The sequence below is a fragment of the Dendrobates tinctorius genome, unplaced genomic scaffold (genome assembly GCF_039654945.1).
Source record: "Dendrobates tinctorius isolate UK_male_01 unplaced genomic scaffold, ASM3965494v1 ptg000143l, whole genome shotgun sequence".
In the NCBI taxonomy this organism is placed as follows: domain Eukaryota; kingdom Metazoa; phylum Chordata; class Amphibia; order Anura; family Dendrobatidae; genus Dendrobates; species Dendrobates tinctorius.
In genome coordinates, this window is record NW_027361810.1 from 11548636 (window position 1) to 11572039 (window position 23404).

A 23404-nucleotide genomic window follows, 5' to 3' on the forward strand; every position below is an offset into this window, starting at 1 on the left:
TCAAACGTCACTGTACACTCCCTGGCAGAAGTTCTGTCGCTTATCCATGTTATGTAAATAAAAGCTTATAACCTGACGTTAAATTCATCCATTGGTTGTATAAATTATTCTTTTGAAAGCTGAAACCCTCCGAAATGTGGTTTAGGTTAAGAAAATAAATTGGCATCAATGCAGAAATATTGATCATTTAATGGACACAGAATGGTCAGATGTTGGCAAGACAAAAGTTTTGTCGCCTGGTCAGATAATGCACCCAGTCCTAGTTTACATCTTCACCTGTGCTCAGTAAATGATCGGTTAATTAGTGGGTTTGTATAAAAAGAAACCCAGCACCCCAGACCTTCACTTGAGCTGCAACTTGAGCTCTGACAACATGTCAAAAATCCACCCTACGACCAAAGCCTGGATTATCAAGAGGCTGAAGACCAGATCCACTGCAGAGGTGGCTGGCAGCTTTACTGTGTCTCAGTGTCAAGTACAAAGAATAAAAAAAGATTCGAAGAGACTGGAGATGTGATTGACAAGCCCAGGTCCGGCAGACCCCGCAAGACAACTGCTCAGGAGGAACGTTTGTTGGTTAGAGAATCCAAAGCGAGCCCCTCTTCCACTGCAGCAGAGCTCCAACAGGCCTGGTCACCTCAAGTCCCTGTGTCAACTAGAACAGTTTGTAGGATTCTGTCTCGAAATGGCCTCCATGGTCGAATCAGTGCCCAGAAGCCAGCACTAAACAAAAGGCAAATAAAAAACCGTGTGGCATTTGCAAAGTCCCACAGCCTGCTAAACAGATAGATGCTGGAAAAGTGGCAGAAGGTGGATTTCTCTGATGAATCTTCAGTAGAATTACACCACAGCCGCCGCAAATACTGCAGGAGACCTACTGGAGCCCGTATGGATCCAAAATACACCCAGAAAACAGTTAAATTTGGTGGTGGAAAGATCATGGTCTGGGGTTACCTTCAGTATGGGGGTGTGCGAAACATTTGCAAGGTGGAAGGCAATATCAATAGCCTAAAATATCAAGAAGTATTAGCTACCTCTAATATTCCAAATCATAAAAGGGGTCAAATTCTGCAGCAGGATGATGCTCCATCTCATACATGCATCTCTACAACAAAGTTCCTCCAGGCAAAAAAGATCAAGGTGCTCAAGGACTGGCCAGCCCAGTCACCAGACATGAACATCATTGAGCATATTTGGGGTAGGATGAAAGAAGAAGCTTGGAAGACAAAACCAAAGAATCTAGATGAACTCTGGGAGGCAGGTGAGACTGCATTCTTCACTATTCCTGATGACTTCACTAATAAATTGTATGAATCATTGTTGAACCGCATGGATGCCGTCCTTCAAGCTCATGGAAGTCACACAAAATATTAAATATGACTCTAATAGCACCACAACTTCATTCACCAATGTTATGCCACATATATTTGTATTTTAAGTTAATTATTTGTTTGAATATCACATTACTTTCTGTGGGCGACAAAACTTTTGTCTTGCCAAAATCTGTCCATTCTGTGTCCATTAAATGATCAATATTTCTGCATTCATGGAAATTTATTTTCTTAACCTAAACCACATTTCGGAGGGTTTCAGCTTTCAAAAGAATAATTTATACAACCAATGGATGAATTTAACGTCAGGTTATAAACTTTTATTTACATAACATGGATAAGCGACATAACTTCTGTCGCGTCCCTGTATACGCCGAGCCTTAATTTCCTCCAGTATCATGCAATCTATAAGTGTATACTTCAGCTGCAACTGGTAATACAATTGTGTCTGGAATTGCCCTTTAAGCATTTTTCTGGTCAATGTGAGAGTTAAATGGCCAAGTTGGCCACATATTTTTTTTTTAAGATGAGGATTAATAGGAAATAATGGAATTTTGTGCTGAAGATAAACGCACTGCCTGCCACCAGACAATTACTTTAATGAGGGCAAAACTCGATCTTAAAACGTTACATTGTAATAAAATATGCTCGGAGGAATCGGCGGAGGCACCGAGTGACCGATGGCTCAAACCTTACATAGAGGTCAACCTTCACTGCGGCACATGGAATCCTGCCCAATATGTGTCTTCTGGAGCAGGAATGCAAATTATTGGCTTTTTTTTTTTTTTTACAATTCACCCACTTCATGTTACAGTAACTTCCCTTATAAAACAGCAAAATACAAGAGATTTCCTAATATGAAATATCGTACTGTCGCTTTAATGGTGGGCGCATTATAGGACTACACGCTATACCGCTCAGGGAAGTGTTGGCTCCGGAGAATGATTTTTTTCATCTTTGAACTGACAGGAAAAACAGTCATTGGAAAGAGTTGCAGACAGCGCACATTTCCACGACTGACACATGTAAACCTTTAACCCACGGTGCATGTCCGATATATCGACTCTAAACCAAAGTGTTACAGCGTGACGTGGCCAATATAGATGTGCTGCAGAGGAAAGGAACCTGCGCGGCACAACATCACAGCCAGCCCCATCCATCACCGCCTAGTATATTTATAGAGCAAATGCTGCTATAACCTGGGCATCTCTTGTATATAATCATATATGTACAGCTGGTATAACCTGGGCATCTCCTGTATATAATTATATATGCACAGCTGGTATAACCTGGGCATCTCCTGTATATAATTATATACTGTATGTACAGCTGGTATAACCTGGGTATCTCCTGTATATAATTATGTATGTACAGCTGGTATAACCTGGGCATCTCCTGTATATAATTATATATGCACAGCTGGTATAACCTGGGCATCTCCTGTATATAATTATATACTGTATGTACAGCTGGTATAACCTGGGTATCTCCTGTATATAATTATGTATGTACAGCTGGTATAACCTGGGCATCTCCTGTATATAATTATATATTCACAGCTGGTATAACCTGGGCATCTCCTGTATATAATTATATACTGTATGTTCAGCTGGTATAACCTGGGTATCTCCTGTATATAATTATATATGTACAGCTGCTATAACCTGGGCATCTCCTGTATATAATTATACAGTATGTACAGCTGGTATAACCTGGGTATCTCCTGTATATAATTATGTATGTACAGCTGGTATAACCTGGGCATCTCCTGTATATAATTATATATGCACAGCTGGTATAACCTGGGCATCTCCTGTATATAATTATATACTGTATGTACAGCTGGTATAACCTGGGTATCTCCTGTATATAATTATGTATGTACAGCTGGTATAACCTGGGCATCTCCTGTATATAATTATATATTCACAGCTGGTATAACCTGGGCATCTCCTGTATATAATTATATACTGTATGTTCACCTGGTATAACCTGGGTATCTCCTGTATATAATTATATATGTACAGCTGCTATAACCTGGGCATCTCCTGTATATAATTATATTTGTACAGCTGGTATAACCTGGGCATCACTTGTATATAATCATATATGTACAGCTGGTATAACCTGGGCATCTCCTGTATATAATTATATATGCACAGCTGGTATAACCTGGGCATCTCCTGTATATAATTATATACTGTATGTACAGCTGGTATAACCTGGGTATCTCCTGTATATAATTATGTATGTACAGCTGGTATAACCTGGGCATCTCCTGTATATAATTATATATTCACAGCTGGTATAACCTGGGCATCTCCTGTATATAATTATATACTGTATGTACAGCTGGTATAACCTGGGTATCTCCTGTATATAATTATATATGTACAGCTGGTATAACCTGGGGATCTCCTGTATATAATTATATATGCACAGCTGCTATAACCTGGGCATCTCCTGTATATAATTATATATGTACAGCCGGTATAACCCGGGCATCTCCTGTATATAATTATATATGTACAGCTGCTATAACCTGGCATCTCCTGTATATAATTATATATGTACAGCTGGTATAACCTGGGCATCTCCTGTATATAATTATATATGTACAGCTGATATAACCTGGGCATCTCCTGTATATAATTATATATGTACAGCTGGTATAACCTGGGCATCTCCTGTATATAACTATATATGTGCAGCTGGTATAACCTGGGCATCTCCTGTATATAATTATATATGTACAGCTGGTATAACCTGGGCATCTCCTGTATATAATTATATATGTACAGCTGGTATAACCTGGGCATCTCCTGTATATAATTATATATGTACAGCTGGTATAACCTGGGCATCTCCTGTATATAATTATATATGTACAGCTGGTATACCCTGGACATCTCCTGTATATAATTATATATGTGCAGCTGGTATAACCTGGGCATCTCCTGTATATAATTATATATGTACAGCTGGTATAACCTGGGCATCTCCTGTATATAATTATATAGGTACAGCTGGTATAACCTGGGCATCTCCTGTATATAATTATATATGTACAGCTGGTATAACCTGGGCATCTCCTGTATATAATTATATACTGTATGTACAGCTGGTATAACCTGGGTATCTCCTGTATATAATTATGTATGTACAGCTGGTATAACCTGGGCATCTCCTGTATATAATTATATATGCAGAGCTGGTATAACCTGGGCATCTCCTGTATATAATTATATACTGTATGTACAGCTGGTATAACCTGGGTATCTCCTGTATATAATTATATATGTACAGCTGGTATAACCTGGGGATCTCCTGTATATAATTATATATGCACAGCTGCTATAACCTGGGCATCTCCTGTATATAATTATATATGTACAGCCGGTATAACCCGGGCATCTCCTGTATATAATTATATATGTACAGCTGCTATAACCTGGGCATCTCCTGTATATAACTATATATGTACAGCTGGTATAACCTGGGCATCTCCTGTATATAATTATATATGTACAGCTGGTATAACCTGGGCATCTCCTGTATATAATTATATATGTACAGCTGATATAACCTGGGCATCTCCTGTATATAATTATATATGTACAGCTGGTATAACCTGGGTATCTCCTGTATATAATTATATATGTACAGCTGGTATAACCTGGCCATCTCCTGTATATAATTATATATGTACAGCCAGTATAACCTGGGCATCTCCTGTATATAACTATATATGTGCAGCTGGTATAACCTGGGCATCTCCTGTATATAATTATATATGTACAGCTGGTATAACCTGGGCATCTCCTGTATATAATTATATATGTACAGCTGGTATAACCTGGGCATCTCCTGTATATAATTATATATGTACAGCTGGTATAACCTGGGCATCTCCTGTATATAATTATATATGTACAGCTGGTATACCCTGGACATCTCCTGTATATAATTATATATGTGCAGCTGGTATAACCTGGGCATCTCCTGTATATAATTATATATGTACAGCTGGTATAACCTGGGCATCTCCTGTATATAATTATATATGTACAGCTGGTATAACCTGGGCATCTCCTGTATATAATTATATAGGTACAGCTGGTATAACCTGGGCATCTCCTGTATATAATTATATATGTACAGCTGGTATAACCTGGGCATCTCCTGTATATAATTATATATGTACAGCTGGTATAACCTGGGCATCTCCTGTATATAATTATATATGTACAGCTGGTATAACCTGGGCATCTCCTGTATATAATTATATATGTACAGCTGGTATAACCTGGGCATCTCCTGTATATAATTATATATGTACAGCTGGTATAACCTGGGCATCTCCTGTATATAATTATATATGTACAGCTGGTATAACCTGGTGATCCTTTTTTTTATCTCTCTATCCCTCGATATTTTGTGAGACAAGTTGTAGTTAATGTTCCCATTATCTCCGCTGTGTTAACCCTATAGATAAGCTGCCGCTGTCTGATCTATGCAGATATTATTCCCTAGTTACCGTTCCTCATTGTGGATAGATACAAGTGTCTCAGCACAATAGCAGGTAATTGGTTCTCCATATGTAATTGTCGATACTTTTAGTAAAGTGACAAAAAAGTTCATCAAACTCCAGAAAGCAAAATGAGAAAAAATTCCAGTATAAATGTTAGAAATGCCAGATCTTGATGGAGATAAGGGAGGGAATTATTGTTTATAGGGAAATATTATATAATATATACACATTTTATTAAATAGGGCTTTTTTTAATGTATGGATCTTTGAATACTCCCATCAGATGCCGCCTGCTCTCACTGTTATCAGTTGAGCACAACTCTCAATATTCTTCCCTGCTAGCGCTGATCGCAGCGTGAACAGGGGAGGATGATGAGAGCCGTCGTCAGCACCCGGCGTCGGGGAACAGAGCTAAGTGTACCGCCGCTTCCCGGACACTGATATCTCCGGTACTGGTATTCCTCTATTGGAGATATCAGGACGCGTGAAAGAGACCAAAAACAACGTGGCTTCAATGAAAAATCTGTAACAGCGCCCCACCAGATGGATAACACCGCTGTTGTGAGTTCATTTTCTGGTCCACCAGTTGTGAGTTCCCCTGCCGGGCTCCCTCTGGTGGCAACAGGAGGTAGTGAGGCTGATTTGATCAGTAGAGATCTGCCACCTGATAATGAGGATGACGATTGGACCTCAGGAATCTCAGACTGGATTTAAGACAGCCGACGCCCTATTCTGGTGCTGGTGATTCCTTCTGCTTGTCAGGTCTTGGTTTTCAGCTCTGTTCCAGTCATCTAAAGCTAAGTTTTTCTGCTAATGTTCACACTTGATTTTGTTGGTCTATTCAGTTTTTTGTATGGTCAGCCAGCCCCGGCTGGGGCTGTGCTGAATTTCCACTCTTATTTATCTGTATTTGCCAATTTGCTTTTTGTCCCTTATTAGATTGACCTCTTTTTGCTCTGTCTCAGAATATTTCAGAGTGCTGATATAGTGGGAGAAGTCTAGTGACTTCAGGGTTAATTTTGCTATTAGAAGTGTTGGACAGTATTTTTGTAGGGTTTTTGGCAGATTACAGACAGTGTCTTTCCTTTCCTGTCCTATCTAGTTAGTTTGGTCCCCATCGTTTGCTAAGCCTATTTTCCTACCTGTGTTTGTGCTTTCATCTTGTTTCACCATCAATACATGTGTGGGGGCTGTCTTTCCTTTGGGGTCTGCTCTGGGGCAGTTAGTTTTCCCCTTTTCTTGCTTCAGGCTTGTGTAGTTCTCCGGCTGTGACGAAGCGTCTAGGAACATCGTAGGCACGCTCCACGGCTGCTGCTAGTTGTGTGGTTAGGATCAGGGATCTGCAATCTGCATAGTTACCAACCTCTCTGGTTTTTTGTGACTTAGCTTGCTTGTTTTTTTTTCTCCTCGGTGACCCATTCATAACAGAATCACCAGCCATACCGCAGATTCTAGGGTACTCAATAGCAGGAAGAAGTTGTTAAAAAAAAAAAAAAAAATTGTCAGAATTTTTTTTATATATATTTTTTCCTCTATTTCTCTGGGACTGTAGGAGGATTTTTTTTTTTCCTAATGGAGATTAAGCAATTGTCTGATCGTGTGGAGCAACTTGCTGCTGAAGTACAGGGAATTTCCACCTACCTCATTCAGTCACATGCTGCTGAACCTAAGATCCCTCCTCCTGATGTGTTTTCTGGGGATCTGTCTAAATTTCTGAATTTTAAGAATAATTGTAAATTATTTCTTGCCTTGAAGCCTAACTCATCGGGGAGCTCTGCGCAGCAGGTTAAAATTGTCATCTCCTTGCTGCGCGGCAATCCCCAGGATTGGGCTTTTTCTCTGACGCCTGAAAATCCTATTCTGAATGATGTGGATGCATTTTTTTCAAGCCTTGGGGTTGTTGCATGATGAACCTAATGCTGTTGATTAAGCTGAGAAAACCCTGTTGGCATTGAACCAGGGTCAGGATTCTGCAGAGTTATACTGTCAAAAATTCCAAAAGTGGGTGGTCCTTACTACATGGAATGATAGTGCATTGGCAGCTCTCTTTCGGAAGGGTTTATCAGAGACCGTAAAAGATGTTATGGTGGGATTTCCTGTTCCCGCTGGTCTGGATGATTCTATGTCATTAGCCATTCAAGTTGATTGGCGTTTACGTGAACGTAAAACTACACGGGAGGCGCTGCCACCTTTTGAACAAACGTCTGAACCTATGAAATGTGATGGGGTTTTGTCTAGGGCGCAACGTCAGGAGTTTAGAAGGCGTAATAAGCTGTGTTTTTTCTGTGGAGACGTCTCTCATACTATTTCTGTCTGCCCTAAACGAGAGAAACGTTTTGCACACACATTTGCTGTGGGCAGTGTACAACCTAAGTTTCTTTTGGCAATTACTCTGATCTGCTTCTTATCCACGTTTTCCACGAAGGCTTTTGTGGATTCAGGAGCAGCATTGAATCTGATGGATTTGGACTTTGCTAAACGTTGTGGTTTTTCCATGACGCCTCTGCGGACACCTATTCCTTTGAGGGGTATTGATGCTACTCCTTTGGCGGAGAATAAACCTCAGTTTTGGACCCAGGTGACAATGCGAGTTGCCCCAGACCACCAAGAAAATTGTAAATTTTTGGTGCTGAATAATTTGCATGATGCTGTTGTTCTGGGTTTTCCTTGGTTGCAAACTCATAATCCAGTTTTGGATTGGAAATCTGGGTCTGTGGTGAGTTGGGGTTGTCAGTGTGTTCTTAGGGACGCTCCTGTTTTCTCCACCTCTCCTCAGTCTCATGATATTCCTGATTATCTAGTCGATTTCTCTGATGTTTTTAGTGAGAATGAGTCTGCGTCTTTGCCTCCTCATAGGAGTTATGACTGTGCAATAGAGTTGATGCCTGGGTGTAAATTTCCCAAGGGTCGGCTTTTCAACTTATCAGTACCCGAACATGATGCTATGCGATCCTATATTAAGGAGTCGTTGGAGAAGGGTCATATTAGACCATCCTCGTCACCTTTAGGTGCTGGGATTTTTTTGTGGCCAAGAAAGATGGTTCATTAAGACCGTGTATTGATTATCGTTCCCTTAATAAGATGACGGTTAAATATCAGTACCCGTTACCTCTGATGTCTGATTTATTCTCCAGAGTTAAGAGTGCCTGCTGGTTTACTAAGCTTGACCTCAGGGGGGCGTATAATCTTATTCGCATCAAGCACGGGGATGAATGGAAGACGGCGTTTAATACTCCGGAGGGACATTTTGAGTACCTAGTGATGCCTTTTGGGCTCACTAATGCCTCTTCTGTCTTCCAGTCCTTTATGAATGATATTTTCCGTGACTTTGTGGATACGTTTTTGATCATCCATCTGGATGATATTTTGATCTTTTCTAGTGATTGGGATTCTCATGTGGAACACGTCCGGACTGTGTTCCGGATTTTGAGGGAGAATTCCCTGTTTGCTAAGGGATCGAAATGCCTCTTTGGTGTACAGAGGATTTCATTTTTGGGATTTATCTTGTCTCCATCGACTATTGAAATGGACCCGGCCAAGGTACAGGCCATTTATGATTGGGTTCAGCCTACTTCTTTGAAGGCCCTCCAGAAGTTTTTGGGTTTTGCTAATTTCTATCATAAATTTATAGGTAATTTTTCTGGTATTGTCAAACCACTGACTGATCTGACCAAGAAGGGCGCTGATGTGCTGAATTGGTCTCCTGAGGCTGTCTCAGCATTTCAGGAGCTTAAGCAGAGATTTACTTCAGCTCCAGTTTTACAGCAACCTGATGTCTCACTTCCATTTCAGGTGGAGGTAGATGCTTCTGAGATTGGTGCAGGAGCTGTTTTGTCACAAAAAGACCCTGTGACTTCTAAGATGAATCCCTGTGCCTTCTTTTCTCGAAAGTTCTCCCCATCTGAACGCAACTATGACGTGGGGAATCGGGAATTGTTGGCCATGAAATGGGCATTTGAGGAGTGGAGACATTGGTTGGAGGGAGCTAGACATCAAGTTGTGGTCCTCACCGATCACAAGAATTTGATTTATCTGGAGTCGACCAAAAGCCTGAATCCTAGACAGGCTAGATGGGCCTTGTTTTTCACGCGTTTTAATTTTGTGGTCTCTTTTTTTCCGGGCACTAAGAATGTTAAGGCAGACGCCCTTTCTAGGAGTTTCTTTGCCGATTCTCTTAGTGTGACCGAGCCTAATACCATCCTAGGTGAGGGGGTAGTTCTCTCTGCCATTTCGCCCGATTTGAGATGCGCCCTGGAGGAATTTCAGGAGGATAAACCTAAGCGTTGCCCTATGGGAAAATTGTATGTTCCTGAACAGTGGAGAAAGTGAGTGATGTCTGAAATTCATTGCTCCGCATTGGCTGGTCATCCAGGTATTTTTGGTACCAGAGATTTGGTGAGTCGGTCTTTTTGGTGGCCTGCCTTATCTCGTGATGTCAGGGATTTTGTACAGTCCTGTGAGACTTGTTCTCGGTCTAAACCCTGTTCTCGTTCTAGTGGGTTGCTGATGCCCCTGCCGGTGCCCAAGAGGCCATGGACCCATATCTCAATGGATTTTATTTCTGATCTTCCTGTCTCTCAGAGAATGCCTGTTATCTGGGTGATTTGTGATAGATTTTCGAAGACGGTCCATCTTGTACCACTCCCAAAGTTGCCATCTTCCGCTGAGTTGGTGCCCTTGTTTTTACAACAGGTGGTTCGGTTACATGGGATTCCTGAGAACATTGTGTCCGACAGAGGAGTCCAGTTTGTTTCCAGATTCTGGAAAGCCTTTTGTTCCAATCTGGGAATTCAGTTATCCTTCTCCTCTGCGTTTCATCCCCAGACCAATGGACAGACTGAGAGAACAAACCAGACCTTGCAGTCTTATTTGAGATGTTTTATATCTGCTGATCAGGATAATTGGGTCTCATTTTTGCCCTTGGCCGAATTCGCACTGAACAATGGAGCTAGTTCTGCCACCTTGATGTCACCCTTTTTCTGTAATTTTGGGTTTCATCCTCGATTCTCTTCATGGCAAGTGGATTCTTCGTCCTGCCCAGGTGTGGACACTGTGGTTGAGAGAATACAGCAGATATGGGACCAAGTGGTGGATAAGTTGTCACTCTCTCAGGAAAAGGCCCAGCGATTTTCCAACCGGCATAAGACCATTGGTCCCCGGTTTAAAGTGGGTGATATGGTTTGGTTGTCGTCTAAGAATATTCCTATGAAGGTTGCATCTCCAAAATTTAAGCCAAGATTTATTGGACCTTATAAAGTTTTAGAGATTCTTAATCCTGTTTCTTTTCGATTGGCTCTTCCAGTTACGTTCAAGATCCATAATGTATTTCACAAATCTCTGTTGAAGAGGTTTGTTGAGCCAGTGATTCCTATGATAGCACCTCCTGACCCTGTGTTGGTTGAAGGCAATGTGGAATATGAGGTAGAGAAAATATTGGATTCTCGTTTGGTTAGACGGAGACTCCAGTATTTGGTCAAATGGAAGGGTTATGGCCAGGAGGATAATTCTTGGGTCTCTGCCTCTGATATTAATGCCAATAGATTGGTTCGTGCTTTTCATCGGGCCCATCCTGATCTGCCTGGTGGCGTGGATGAGGGTTCGGTGACCCCTCCTCAAGGGGGGTACTGTTGTGAGTTCATTTTCTGGTCCACCAGTTGTGAGTTCTCCTGCCGGGCTCCCTCTGGTGGTAACAGGAGGTAGTGAGGCTGATTTGATCAGTAGAGATCTGCCACCTGATAATGAGGATGACGATTGGACCTCAGGAATCTCAGACTGGATTTAAGACAGCTTAACTGTCAGGTCTTGGTTTTCAGCTCTGTTTCAGTCATCTAAAGCTAAGTTTTTCTGCTAATGTTCACACTTGATTTTGTTGGTCTATTCAGTTTTTTGTGTGGTCAGCCAGCCCCGGCTGGGGCTGTGCTGAATTTCCACTCTTATTAATCTGTATTTGCCAATTTGCTTTTTGTCCCTTATTAGATTGGCCTCTTTTTGCTCTGTCTCAGAATATTTCAGAGTGCTGATATAGTGGGAGAAGTCTAGTGACTTCAGGGTTAATTTTGCTATCAGAAGTGTTGGACATTATTTTTGTAGGGTTTTTGGCAGATTACAGACAGTGTCTTTCCTGTCCTATCTAGTTAGTTTGGGCCCCATTGTTTGCTCAGCCTATTTTCCTGCCTATGTTTGTGCTTTCATCTTGTTTCACCGTCAATACATGTGTGGGGGCTGTCTTTCCTTTGGGGTCTGCTCTGGGTCAGTTAGTTTTCCCCTTTTCTTGCTTCAGGCTTGTGTAGTTCTCCGGCTGTGATGAAGTGTCTAGGATCATCGTAGGTACGCTCCACGGCTGCTGCTAGTTGTGTGGTTAGGATCAGGGATCTGCAATCTGCATAGTTACCAACCTCTCTGGTTTTCTGTGACTTAGCTTGTTTGGTTTTTTTTTTCTCCTCGGTGACCCATTCATAACACACCGAAATCCAAAATATTATGAAAAAGCTATTTTTTTCTCCGATTTTCCTAAATGCTGGATGCAGATGAGTCAGTATGATGATTGAATCATCGACCGTTAGAGGATAAACCACATTTTATTGGAGAAATCTCCCAATGAGCAAAACTAAAAAAAACAAATCAAAATGCACCAAATTCTGGTGCACAACAGTATCCAAACAATTTATAGGTTATAAAGAACAAGGACATTTGTGGGATCTGCTGCATTAAGACATCACATTTACTGAGATGAGAAACATTTTCTATCAAAACCGTCTTAACAGCCAAGTTCCATGTAACATCGGAGATTCTGTGATGTCAGCGCCACAATTCTGCCTCCATTGAACTTGTAGATATTTGGAGTTTCTTCTTGAATTTCTTTGCAGAATTGGCCCCAGATCTGCTGTTCTGATGTGATCGACCTCCCACTCTCAAAAGATCTTCTGCTTGAGGTTATTCCAAAGATTTTCAATAGTGCTGAAGTCAGGGGAGGGTGGTGGCCGCACCATCAGTATCCTCCTTTTATGCCCATAGCAGCCAATGACTCAGGTCTTCTTTGCAGAATGAAGATGACTTTGCTGCAGATGGCACAGTTCTTCTTTTTGTACCATGGAAGAAAGTGATCAGTCAGAAACTCTATATACTTTGTCAAGGTAATTTTCACACCTTCAAGGACCCTAGAGAGGGCTACTAGCTCTCCCCCAAAACATGACTCCTCCTTGCTGACCTTGCAGCCTTGTTGGGACATGTTGGCCATCCACCAACCATCTACTACTCCATCCATCTGGACTATCCAGGGTTGTACAACATCATCAGTATATAAGACTTTTTACAATGTGTCTTCATGTATGTCTGGACCACTGCGACCATTTCTGCTTGTGAGTGCTGTTTAGGAGTACGAATACTAGCTTCATGCCCAACTGCAGTCTATGGACAACCCTTCACCTTGAGGTTCGCTGGTCTCCAGAGGCTCCAACAGCTTCATATAAGCCGTTTTCTGCTTTGTGATGGTATTTAAGCAGCTGCTCTCTTAATTCAATGAACCTTCCTCATTCTGCCTTTATCTGCACAAACCTTCCTTATTTTGCCTTTATCTGCACACACCTTTCTGTGCGATGTATCGGCCACAAATCTCTTCATAGTACAATGATCACGCTTAGGTTTTCATGAAATATCTAATGTTTTCAAATCTTGTCTAAGACATTGCACTATGTGACGCTATTCGGCAGCAGAGAGATCCTTATTGTTTAAAAACTGTGGCTGCTTAATAATGTGAAACATCCTTCTTAAGGAGTTTTCTTTTAATTGGGCACCTGGGAAAATACTTAACACTGGGGTTTGAGATTGATTTCAGTGATCCGAAGAACCCTGAGACGCAAACCATCTATGAGCTTATGGGGAAAAAATTACATCTATATGACACTTAGATACACTTTGCGTAATCATTTGGACCATGATGTATGTGGCAGAAGCCAATGACATATTGACATATGGTCGGATGTGACAGCAATGTCCGCAGCCTTTGTATTAGACTTATAATGCAGACACACCATTTTCTACAGTCGTCCAGTCTGCGCCACTACAGACATATGTTAAAAGCTGCCCCATAATTTTCTACAGAAACGTCCTGGCGTAGCAATAGCCGAGTATTTTCTGCAGAGCGGCTCCACTTTTCAGCCTGACTTCTACTATCCTAGTACTAAGTGAGGAATGGCCACAATCTGCTGCACACGTAACCGTCTCCCTGCGCTCTATATCTTATTGATTTCCTTCTACCTCAAAGGAAATGTCAGAGGAAAAAAAAAAAAAAGATCTGCAGGTCCTAAGAACTCTGAAATTTCGACAACCTCAGTCTAATGGAAAAGATCCTCCATGGCGTAATGCGCGCAGTCTGCTAGTTCAGCAAGTCTTCGGTAGCCGGCAGACATATGGCTGTGTCATTGCATCATATACTTCCTCTGGAGGGTAAAAGTGTCAGTCTGCCTTCTAAGCTCCATTTAACTACATAAAGAATCGGAACATTGTGTCCAATGTGAGGCGAAGCGCTGCTCTGCAGGAACATACAGTGATTTTCTGCTATTACTGCAGGAGAAAGCGTCCAACACGGGTAATGTAGCAACAAACCTATACGGTAACAGAAGTATCCACCCCGATTCTCCAGGTGGCGAAACATTGCTTGTTTCATATGGGGGGGCTTTAATCTAGGATGACCACAGAAGACAGAGGAATTAATGGCAAAAAATATGTATAATTTCTGGATTTTATATAAAGAATAAGTACGTTTATACATACATGAGCTGTGGCGTATCTAGAGTCTAATTGGCCCCGGTGGAAAACTTGGACCTGGACCCCCACCTACATGATGGTGAAATGGATTAGCACTTGTAGAGTTCTAAATCTTTCAAAGAAATACATGTTGCCCCCCATAATGTAAAATGTCCCCTATCCTGCACTAATGTCACCCATCCTGGGTCCCTTCCTAGTATATAATCTGCTAGGCCCCTTATGGTAATATCTCCCCCATCATGGGCGCCTTCCAGTAATATATGTCCCCATCGTGGACCATTTCCTGGTATAATGTTCCCCCTCCTGGGAAAAGCCTGTAATAATCTGCCCCGTTCTGCCGCTGTTCTCTAACCCATTAAAAAAAAAAACAATTCTCACCTTCCCCCACTTCCACGATGCACGGCGTCTTCTTCTATAGCCGGTGCAGAGTCCAGCAGCTGACCTCGGCGCCATTCTTGCTATGGGTGATACATGAGATCACTCGCTGCCATGCGCCTCCTGTGACCGGCATGCCGATGTAAACTGAAGGCCAATCTTAATAGCCGGAGATGCGTATTGTGCAGCGACCCGGCGGGTCTCTGCTCCGCAATACATTTCAGCAAAAATATGCTCTTGCTTTGACGGATGCCCTCCCACATGGGCTATGCATCGATTGTACCCTCCGTGACTTTGATGGCTACACCCGTGTACATTGTGTTGCTTATTCTGTACTAAATTAGAATGTCATAAAAAATTAATCTATTTCAGTTCTTCAATATAAAAAGTGACTCTCCTGTATTCTATAGTCATTACAGACAGAGTGATCTATGTCACGGGTTTATTTCTGGTAGTGTTGATGATTATGGCTTACAGCCAATGAAAACCCCAAAGTCATTATCTCAGTAAATTAGAATATTTTATGACACCTGCTTGAAAAATGACTGTAAAATCTGAAATGTTGTCCTCCTGAAATGTATATTCAGCAAATGCATTCAATACTTGGTCGGGCTTCTTTTGCATCAATTACTGCATCAATGCGGCGTGGCATGGAGGCGATCAGCCTGTGGCTCTGCTGAGGGGTTATGGAAGCCCAGGTTGCTTTGATAGCAGCCTTCAGCTCGTCTGCATTGTTGGGTCTGGTGTCTCTCATCTTCCTCTTGACAATACTCCATAGATTCTCTATGGGGTTAAGGTCAGGCGAGTTTGCTGCCAATCAAGCCCAGTGATACTGTTGTGTGTACACCAGGTATTGGTACTTTTGGCAGTGTGGACAGGGGCCAAGTCCTGCTGGAGAATGACATTTCCATCTCTAAAAAAGCTTGTCGGCAGAGGGAAGCATGAAGAGCTCTAACATGTCCTGGTAGACGGCTGCGCTGACTTTGGTTGTGATTAAACACAGTGGACCTACACCAGCAGATGACATGGCTCCCCAAACCATCACTGATTGTGGAGACTTCACACTAGGCCTCCAGCAGCTTGGATTGTGGCCTCTCCACTCTTCCTCCAGACTCTGGGACCACTGACAACAGTCCCGTTCTTTTTCTCCTTGGCCCAGGTAAGACGCTTCTGGCGTTGTCTATTGGTCATGCGTGGCTGACACAAGGAATGTGACACTTGTAGCCCATATCCTGGATACGTCTGTGTGTGGTGTGAAGCAATGACTCCAGCAGCAGTCCGCTCCTTGTGAGTCTCCCCCATATTCTTGAATGGTCTTTTCTTAACAATCCTTTCCAGGCTGCGGTTATCCCTGTTGCTTGTGCACCTTTTTGTACCACACTTTTTCCTTTCACTCCACTTTCCATTAATATCGTTGGATCCAGCACTCTGTGAACAGCCGGCTTTTTAGCGAAGACCTTTTGTGGCTTTGCCTCCTTGTGGAGTGTGTCAGTGACTGCCTTCTGGACATGTCAGGCCAGCAGTCTTCCCCATGATTGTGGAGCTACTGAAACAGACTAAGGGACCTTTATAAACACTTAGGAGCCTTTACAGGTGTTTTTTTATTCTAATTTACTAAGATATTGACTTTTGGGTTACACCCTGTATTATACTCAACAGCTGCACTCACTATTCTGCTGGTGCAGTCACTGTGTACATACATTACATTACTGATCCTGAGTTACATCCTGTATTATACTCCAGAGCTGCACTCACTATTCTGCTGGTGAAGTCACTGTGTACATACATTACATTACTGATCCTGAGTTACACCCTGTATTATACTCCAGAGCTGCACTCACTATTCTGCTGGTGCAGTCACTGTGTACATACATTACATTACTGCTGCTGGTGCAGTCACATTACTGATCCTGAATTACATCCTGTATTATACATTACATTACTGATCCTGAATTACATCCTGTATTATACTCCAGAGCAGCACTCACTATTCTGCTGGTGCAGTCACTGTGTACATACATTACATTACTGATCCTGAGTTACATCCTGTATTATACTCCAGAGCTGCACTCACTATTCTGCTGGTGCAGTCACTGTGTACATACATTACTGATCCTGAGTTACATCCTGTATTATACTCCAGAGCTGCACTCACTATTCTGCTGGTGCAGTCACTGTGTACATACATTACATTACTGATCCTGAATTACATCCTGTATTATGCTCCAGAGCTGCACTCACTATTCTGCTGGTGCAGTCACTGTGAACATACATTACATTACTGATCCTGAATTACATCCTGTATTATACTCCAGAGCTGCACTCACTATTTTGCTGGTGCAGTCACTGTGTACATACATTACTGATCCTGAGTTACATCCTGTATTATACTCCAGAGCTGCACTCACTATTCTGCTGGTGCAGTCACTGTGTACATACATTACATTACTGATCCTGAATTACATCCTGTATTATGCTCCAGAGCTGCACTCACTATTCTGCTGGTGCAGTCACTGTGAACATACATTACATTACTGATCCTGAATTACATCCTGTATTATACTCCAGAGCTGCACTCACTATTCTGCTGGTGCAGTCACTGTGTACATACATTACATTACTGATCCTGAGTTACATCCTGTATTATACTCCAGAGCTGCACTCACTATTCTGCTGGTGCAGTCACTGTGTACATACATTACATTACTGATCCTGAGTTACATCCTGTATTATACTCCAGAGCTGCACTCACTATTCTGCTGGTGCAGTCACTGTGTACATACATTACTGATCCTGAGTTACATCCTGTATTATGCTCCAGAGCTGCACTCACTATTCTGCTGGTGCAGTCACTGTGTACATACATTACATTACTGATCCTGAGTTACATCCTGTATTATACTCCAGAGCTGCACTGACTATTCTGCTGGTGCAGTCACTGTGTACATACATTACATTACTGATCCTGAGTTACATCCTGTATTATACTCCAGAGCTGCACTCACTATTCTGCTGGTGCAGTCACTGTGTACATACATTACATTACTGATCCTGAGTTACATCCTGTATTATACTCCAGAGCTGCACTCACTATTCTGCTGGTGCAGTCACTGTGTACATACATTACTGATCCTGAGTTACATCCTGTATTATGCTCCAGAGCTGCACTCACTATTCTGCTGGTGCAGTCACTGTGTACATACATTACATTACTGATCCTGAGTTACATCCTGTATTATACTCCAGAGCTGCACTCACTATTCTGCTGGTGCAGTCACTGTGTACATACATTACTGATCCTGAGTTACATCCTGTATTATGCTCCAGAGCTGCACTCACTATTCTGCTGGTGCAGTCACTGTGTACATACATTACATTACTGATCCTGAGTTACATCCTGTATTATACTCCAGAGCTGCACTCACTATTCTGCTGGTGCAGTCACTGTGTACATACATTACATTACTGATCCTGAGTTACATCCTGTATTATGCTCCAGAGCTGTGACTCTCTGAATGTTCTTTGCCTCTCTTTGTCATGAAGAGGGATGAAGCCTGACACCAGAGCAGCGCTCCTCTTTATAACTCCTGAGGGCAGTGCCCGGGCTCTACAGTACATATGCCCATTAATGTAATGACTCCAATCAAATTATAATGCTCAGCCTCTGATCTCATCCTTGTTCTCGCCGTCATCCAATCTCTTAGACTTTCACTCTCAGCAGCGGGGCTCAGGTTATTGTCTGCATTAACGTGATTTAATGAACATAAAAGTGCTAAATATTGAAAGCATTAATATAATAAAATGTGTATTACCATTGTATTCCTCGAAACCCACACTAATAACTCATGGTATAATGGGCCCATGTTAGCAGTAGATGCTCATTTACAGATTTCTGGGTGAAGAAGTGCGCGGATCGCACATTATGCCAGGGTGTGAGATTTCTAGAAAGATACGGCAAGACAATTAACATGTAAAATGCAGGAAGATTGTTTATGGACTTGCCGGCATAAAGATGACGAAATAGAAAGCATTTCTGTAATTCAAGACCATTAAACCGAGCAAACATGGAGAAATGATTAACTTAAAGGGCTTGTCCACAAAATTCATTACATTGCTCCAGTGCTTTCATTAAAAACATCTCACCGTTTTTAGTATACAGCTCCAGTGCAGAGCTATGTGTGTTTTTGGATGCAGACTACAAGAAACTTTGAGTAGTCTGATCCTAGTGTTATGTGTTACTCCCTTCCTTTCGACTACTTCTGTATCAACCTACATTTGTTAGATTAGCCTCAAGTGAGAGACAAATGGAAGGAAGAGGGTTTTCAGATTATCAATATTACAATTTTCAAGATCTCTGACGTTAGTGAATGTAAAAAATTATTATTTTTTTTTTTCTCTAGAGACCACCATTGATGACAAATGGATGTCACAAAGAAGTGGTCAGATGTAATACTCAGCTTCACCTGTAGTGGCCGCTGCACACAAAGTGACAGGTGATTAGAGAACTCAGACCAGCGACAATCAGATGATCACTGCGCCGACTTCCACTTAAAGGGATACTTTTTTTTAGCCACTTTTATGGTCTTTACCTTTTACTAGCCCTTAAGCTTCTAGTTGGCCTGATCCCAGAGAAACACAGGAGCCCACTAAAAAAAATAATTTCCTGTTTCCCAAAGACAGAAGCTCAGAAATCTTATTTTTTTTCCCCCTCAATTTAAATAATCTTTGAAGAAGCAAAACCAAGAAATTGTTGCAATGAGCGCAGAGGGCGAACTCCAGGAGTCCGGGATGGCGGCGGATGATTGTGGTCCTCCTGCGCACTATTTGATAGCATTCTGATTATCTGGCAGGATGGGAACATTTCTCATTCCTTTTAGCAGTATATCGGCTCCAGCCCCACAGCTCAGCCCAGGAGGAGAGAAATAGAGAGAGGACTGTGATAAAAAAAAAAGCCAATCTCTGGCCACAAAGAAGAGATTTTATCTGCGCCAAGCAGACTCGTCTCTCGCTGCGCCGTCTTCCCCGCAGGACGAAATTCCAGTAAGGACAGAGAGGGTGGAATGGTCGGCTTTAATCCGAAAAAAATAAAATAAAAAAATATAACACAAAACAAATGGATGCTGCCGCCGGAGGTGGGGCGCTGCCGGGACGGGAGGGATGCCCTCCATTGTACCAGTCAATAGCAAACTGTAGAAATAAATGCAGGATAATTACTGAGCCTAAATGATGTCAGGGCAGGATGAGTCCCGACTCTGCTGTCTGCACAAAGCCCGGCCGGCTGCGGATCACAATGGAAACACACTGCGCCGGGTCGGAGTTATCTCCGTGTACAGCGGCTCTGCGCCTCCTGGGGCACCGAGCTCCATCCTCGGCCATTGTTGGGAATTGCAACGTAATTATATCAATCAGATTGTGATATTCATGCACACAAATACATCCCAAACCCTGTCTGTGCTCCTCCATCAGCCTCGGGGGTCATAAACCTCGTGCTCCAGACTGCTACGGGCTTTTCTTTTTTTCCTAATCCAAAAAATTACAGACAGCTACTTCCTGGCAGCCATGTAAGTCTCGTGGGGCTATTAATCTGTCACCCGGTCACTCAGAGGGTTCTCACTCTGGCCTGGTATTGAAGGGGTAGTTCACGTCTAAAAAAAAAAAAAAAAAAAAAAATGGGCGCTAAAGTAACAACAAAGAATAAATACCTACAGGTAGGGGCGGACGTATCATTGGTGCAACCTGTGCAGCCGCACAGGGACTCAGGAGGTCCGGGGGCCACTACTGCATACAAAGCAGGTGTAACTGTGCATTATGAGGCGCTATTGGACTGCACAGGGATCTCTTCTCTCTGTGTCCACCAGTGTCTACTGGATTCCAGTTGCTCCACCATAACACTGCCAGCGTCCCCTGCAGATCATCTAGCTTCCTCATCCAGGAGGGAGCATCACATGACCACTGCAGTCAATCAGCTACTGGTGATTGGCTGCAGTGGTTTGAGCAGGAAGAATGAGCAAGGAGACTAAGGCTAAGTGCACACGTACCGGAACTCTCGCGGAAATTACCGCGAGAATTCCGGAATTCCATTCCGCGGGAAAATCGCATTTTAAATTCCCGCGATTTTCCCGTGGAAAAACTAGCATTTTGCAAGCGTAATTAGCTTGCAAAATGCTAGCGTTTTCCAAGCGATCTGTAGCATCGCTTGGAGAACTGATTGACAGGTTGGTCACACTCGTCAAACATAGTGTTTGACAAGTGTGACCAACTTTTTACTACTGAGGCCGCCTATGCAGCATCAGTAGTAAAAGATAGAATGTAAAAAAAAATAAAAAATGGTGTTATTCTTACCTTCTGACGTCCCGCGCATCCGTTCCCAGTAATCCTTTGCGAAAATGCCCGCGATGACGTCCGTTCTCGCGGGATCGCGATGTCTCGCGGTAATTCGCGATGACGTCGCGCGAATGACCACGAGACTTCACGATCCCACGAGAACGGACGTCTTCGCGGGCATTTTCGCAAAGGCTTACTGGGACCGGGAGCGTGGAGAGAGGCGGGAAGGCTGCGCGGGATGCCGTAAGGTAAGAATAACAATATTTTTTATTTTAAATTCTATTTTTTACAGGGATTTGGTACCCAAAGCCCGGAGGACAGTCTCCTCTCCTCCGTACCGTGGGTACCATCCGCAAATGTTCTGCTTACTTTCCACATGGTGTGCACAGCCACATGCGGAAAGTAAGCGGAACAATGCATTCCTATGGGTGCGGGATCGCCGCGATTCCACAAATTAATGAGCATGCTGCGTTTTTTACCGCAAAGCGATTCCGCCGCGGTAAAAAACGCAGCATTAGCACAGCATTGCGGAATCCCATAGGAATGCATGGGATGCTTATTTTTCGCGTTTTCGTGGCAAAATCGCGGAAACGCGAATAAAACGCCACGTGTGAACTCAGCCTAAAGCGTGCAGCAGTCTCTGATGACCACCCAGCAGAAGAGGAGGACAGGGGACACTGGCAGCAGCAGTGAGGAGGAACAGATGTGTTGCGGGTGAGGATGTGTCTCTGTATTTTTCAGTCGTTTTAAATTTTAGCATCACTACGAGCCTATTCTTAAAATTGTTATCTTTCTTAGCAGTGGACAACAGGGTCCAATAATACAGTTTATCTATACAGTTGGGGGAAATAAGTATTTGATCCCTTGCTGATTTTGTAAGTTTCTTTCCTACTGACATGAACAGTCTATAATTTTAAGGGTCGGTTATTTACAACATTGAGAGACAGAATATCAAAAATAAAATCCAGAAAATCACATTGTATAAATTATATAAATTTATTTGCATTTTGCAGTGAGAAATAAGTATTTGATCCCTCTGGCAAACAAGACTTAATACTTGGTGGTAAAACCCTTGTTGGCAAGCCCAGCAGTCAGACGTGTTTTGTAGTTGATGATGAGGTTTGCGCACATGTCAGGAGGAATTTTGGTCCACTCCTCTTTGCAGATCATCTCTAAATCATAAAGATTTTGAGGCTGTCGCTTGGCAACTCGGAGCTTCACCTCCCTCCATAAGTTTTCTATGGCTAGACCACTCCATGACCTTAATGTGCTTCTTTTTGCGCCACTCCTTTGTTGCCTTGGCTGTATGTTTTGGGTCATTATCTTGCTGGAAGACCCAGCCACGACACATTTTTAATGTCCTGGCAGAGGGAAGGAGGTTGTCACTCAGGATTTTATGGTACATTGCTCCATCCATTCTCCCATTGATGCGGTGAAGTAGTCCTGTGCCCTTAGCAGAGAAACACCCCCAAACATAATGTTTCCACCTCCATGCCTGACAGTGGGAATTATGTTCTTTGGGTCATAGGCAGCTTTTCTCTTCCTCCAAACACAGCTAGTTGAATTAATGCTAAAGAGCTCAATTTTTGTCTCATCTGACCACAGCACCTTCTCCCAATCAGTCACAGAATCATCCAGATGTTCATTGGCAAACTTCAGACGGGCCTGCACATGTGACTTCTTGAGCAGGGGGACCTTGCGGGCACTGCAGGATTGTAAACCTTTATGGCGTAATGTGTTACCAACGGTTTTCTTGGTGACTGTCATCCTAGCTGCCTTGAGATCATTAATAAGTTCCCCCATGTAGTTTTAGGCTGATCTCGGACCTTCCTCATGATCAAGGAAGGATGCCCCACGAGATGTAATTTTGCATGGTGCCCCAGATCGATGTCGATTGACAGTCATTTTGTATTTTTTCCATTTCCTTACTATTGCACCAGCAGTTGTCTCCTTCTCACCCAGTGTCTTACTTATGGTTTTGTAGCCCATTCCAGCTTTGTGCAGGTCTATGGTCTTGTCCCTGAGATCCTTATAAAGCTCTTTGGTCTTGCCCATGTTGTATAGCTTAAAGTCTGACT

The 23404-nt window shown here is 42.6% G+C and overlaps 1 long non-coding RNA gene across 2 annotated transcripts in view; it reads left to right on the plus strand.

The window, feature by feature from the left end:
* LOC141049089 (uncharacterized) overlaps positions 1-23404 on the plus strand; it is a 177853-nt gene that overhangs the window by 25847 nt on the left and 128602 nt on the right. The gene's annotated exons all lie outside the window — the stretch shown is intronic.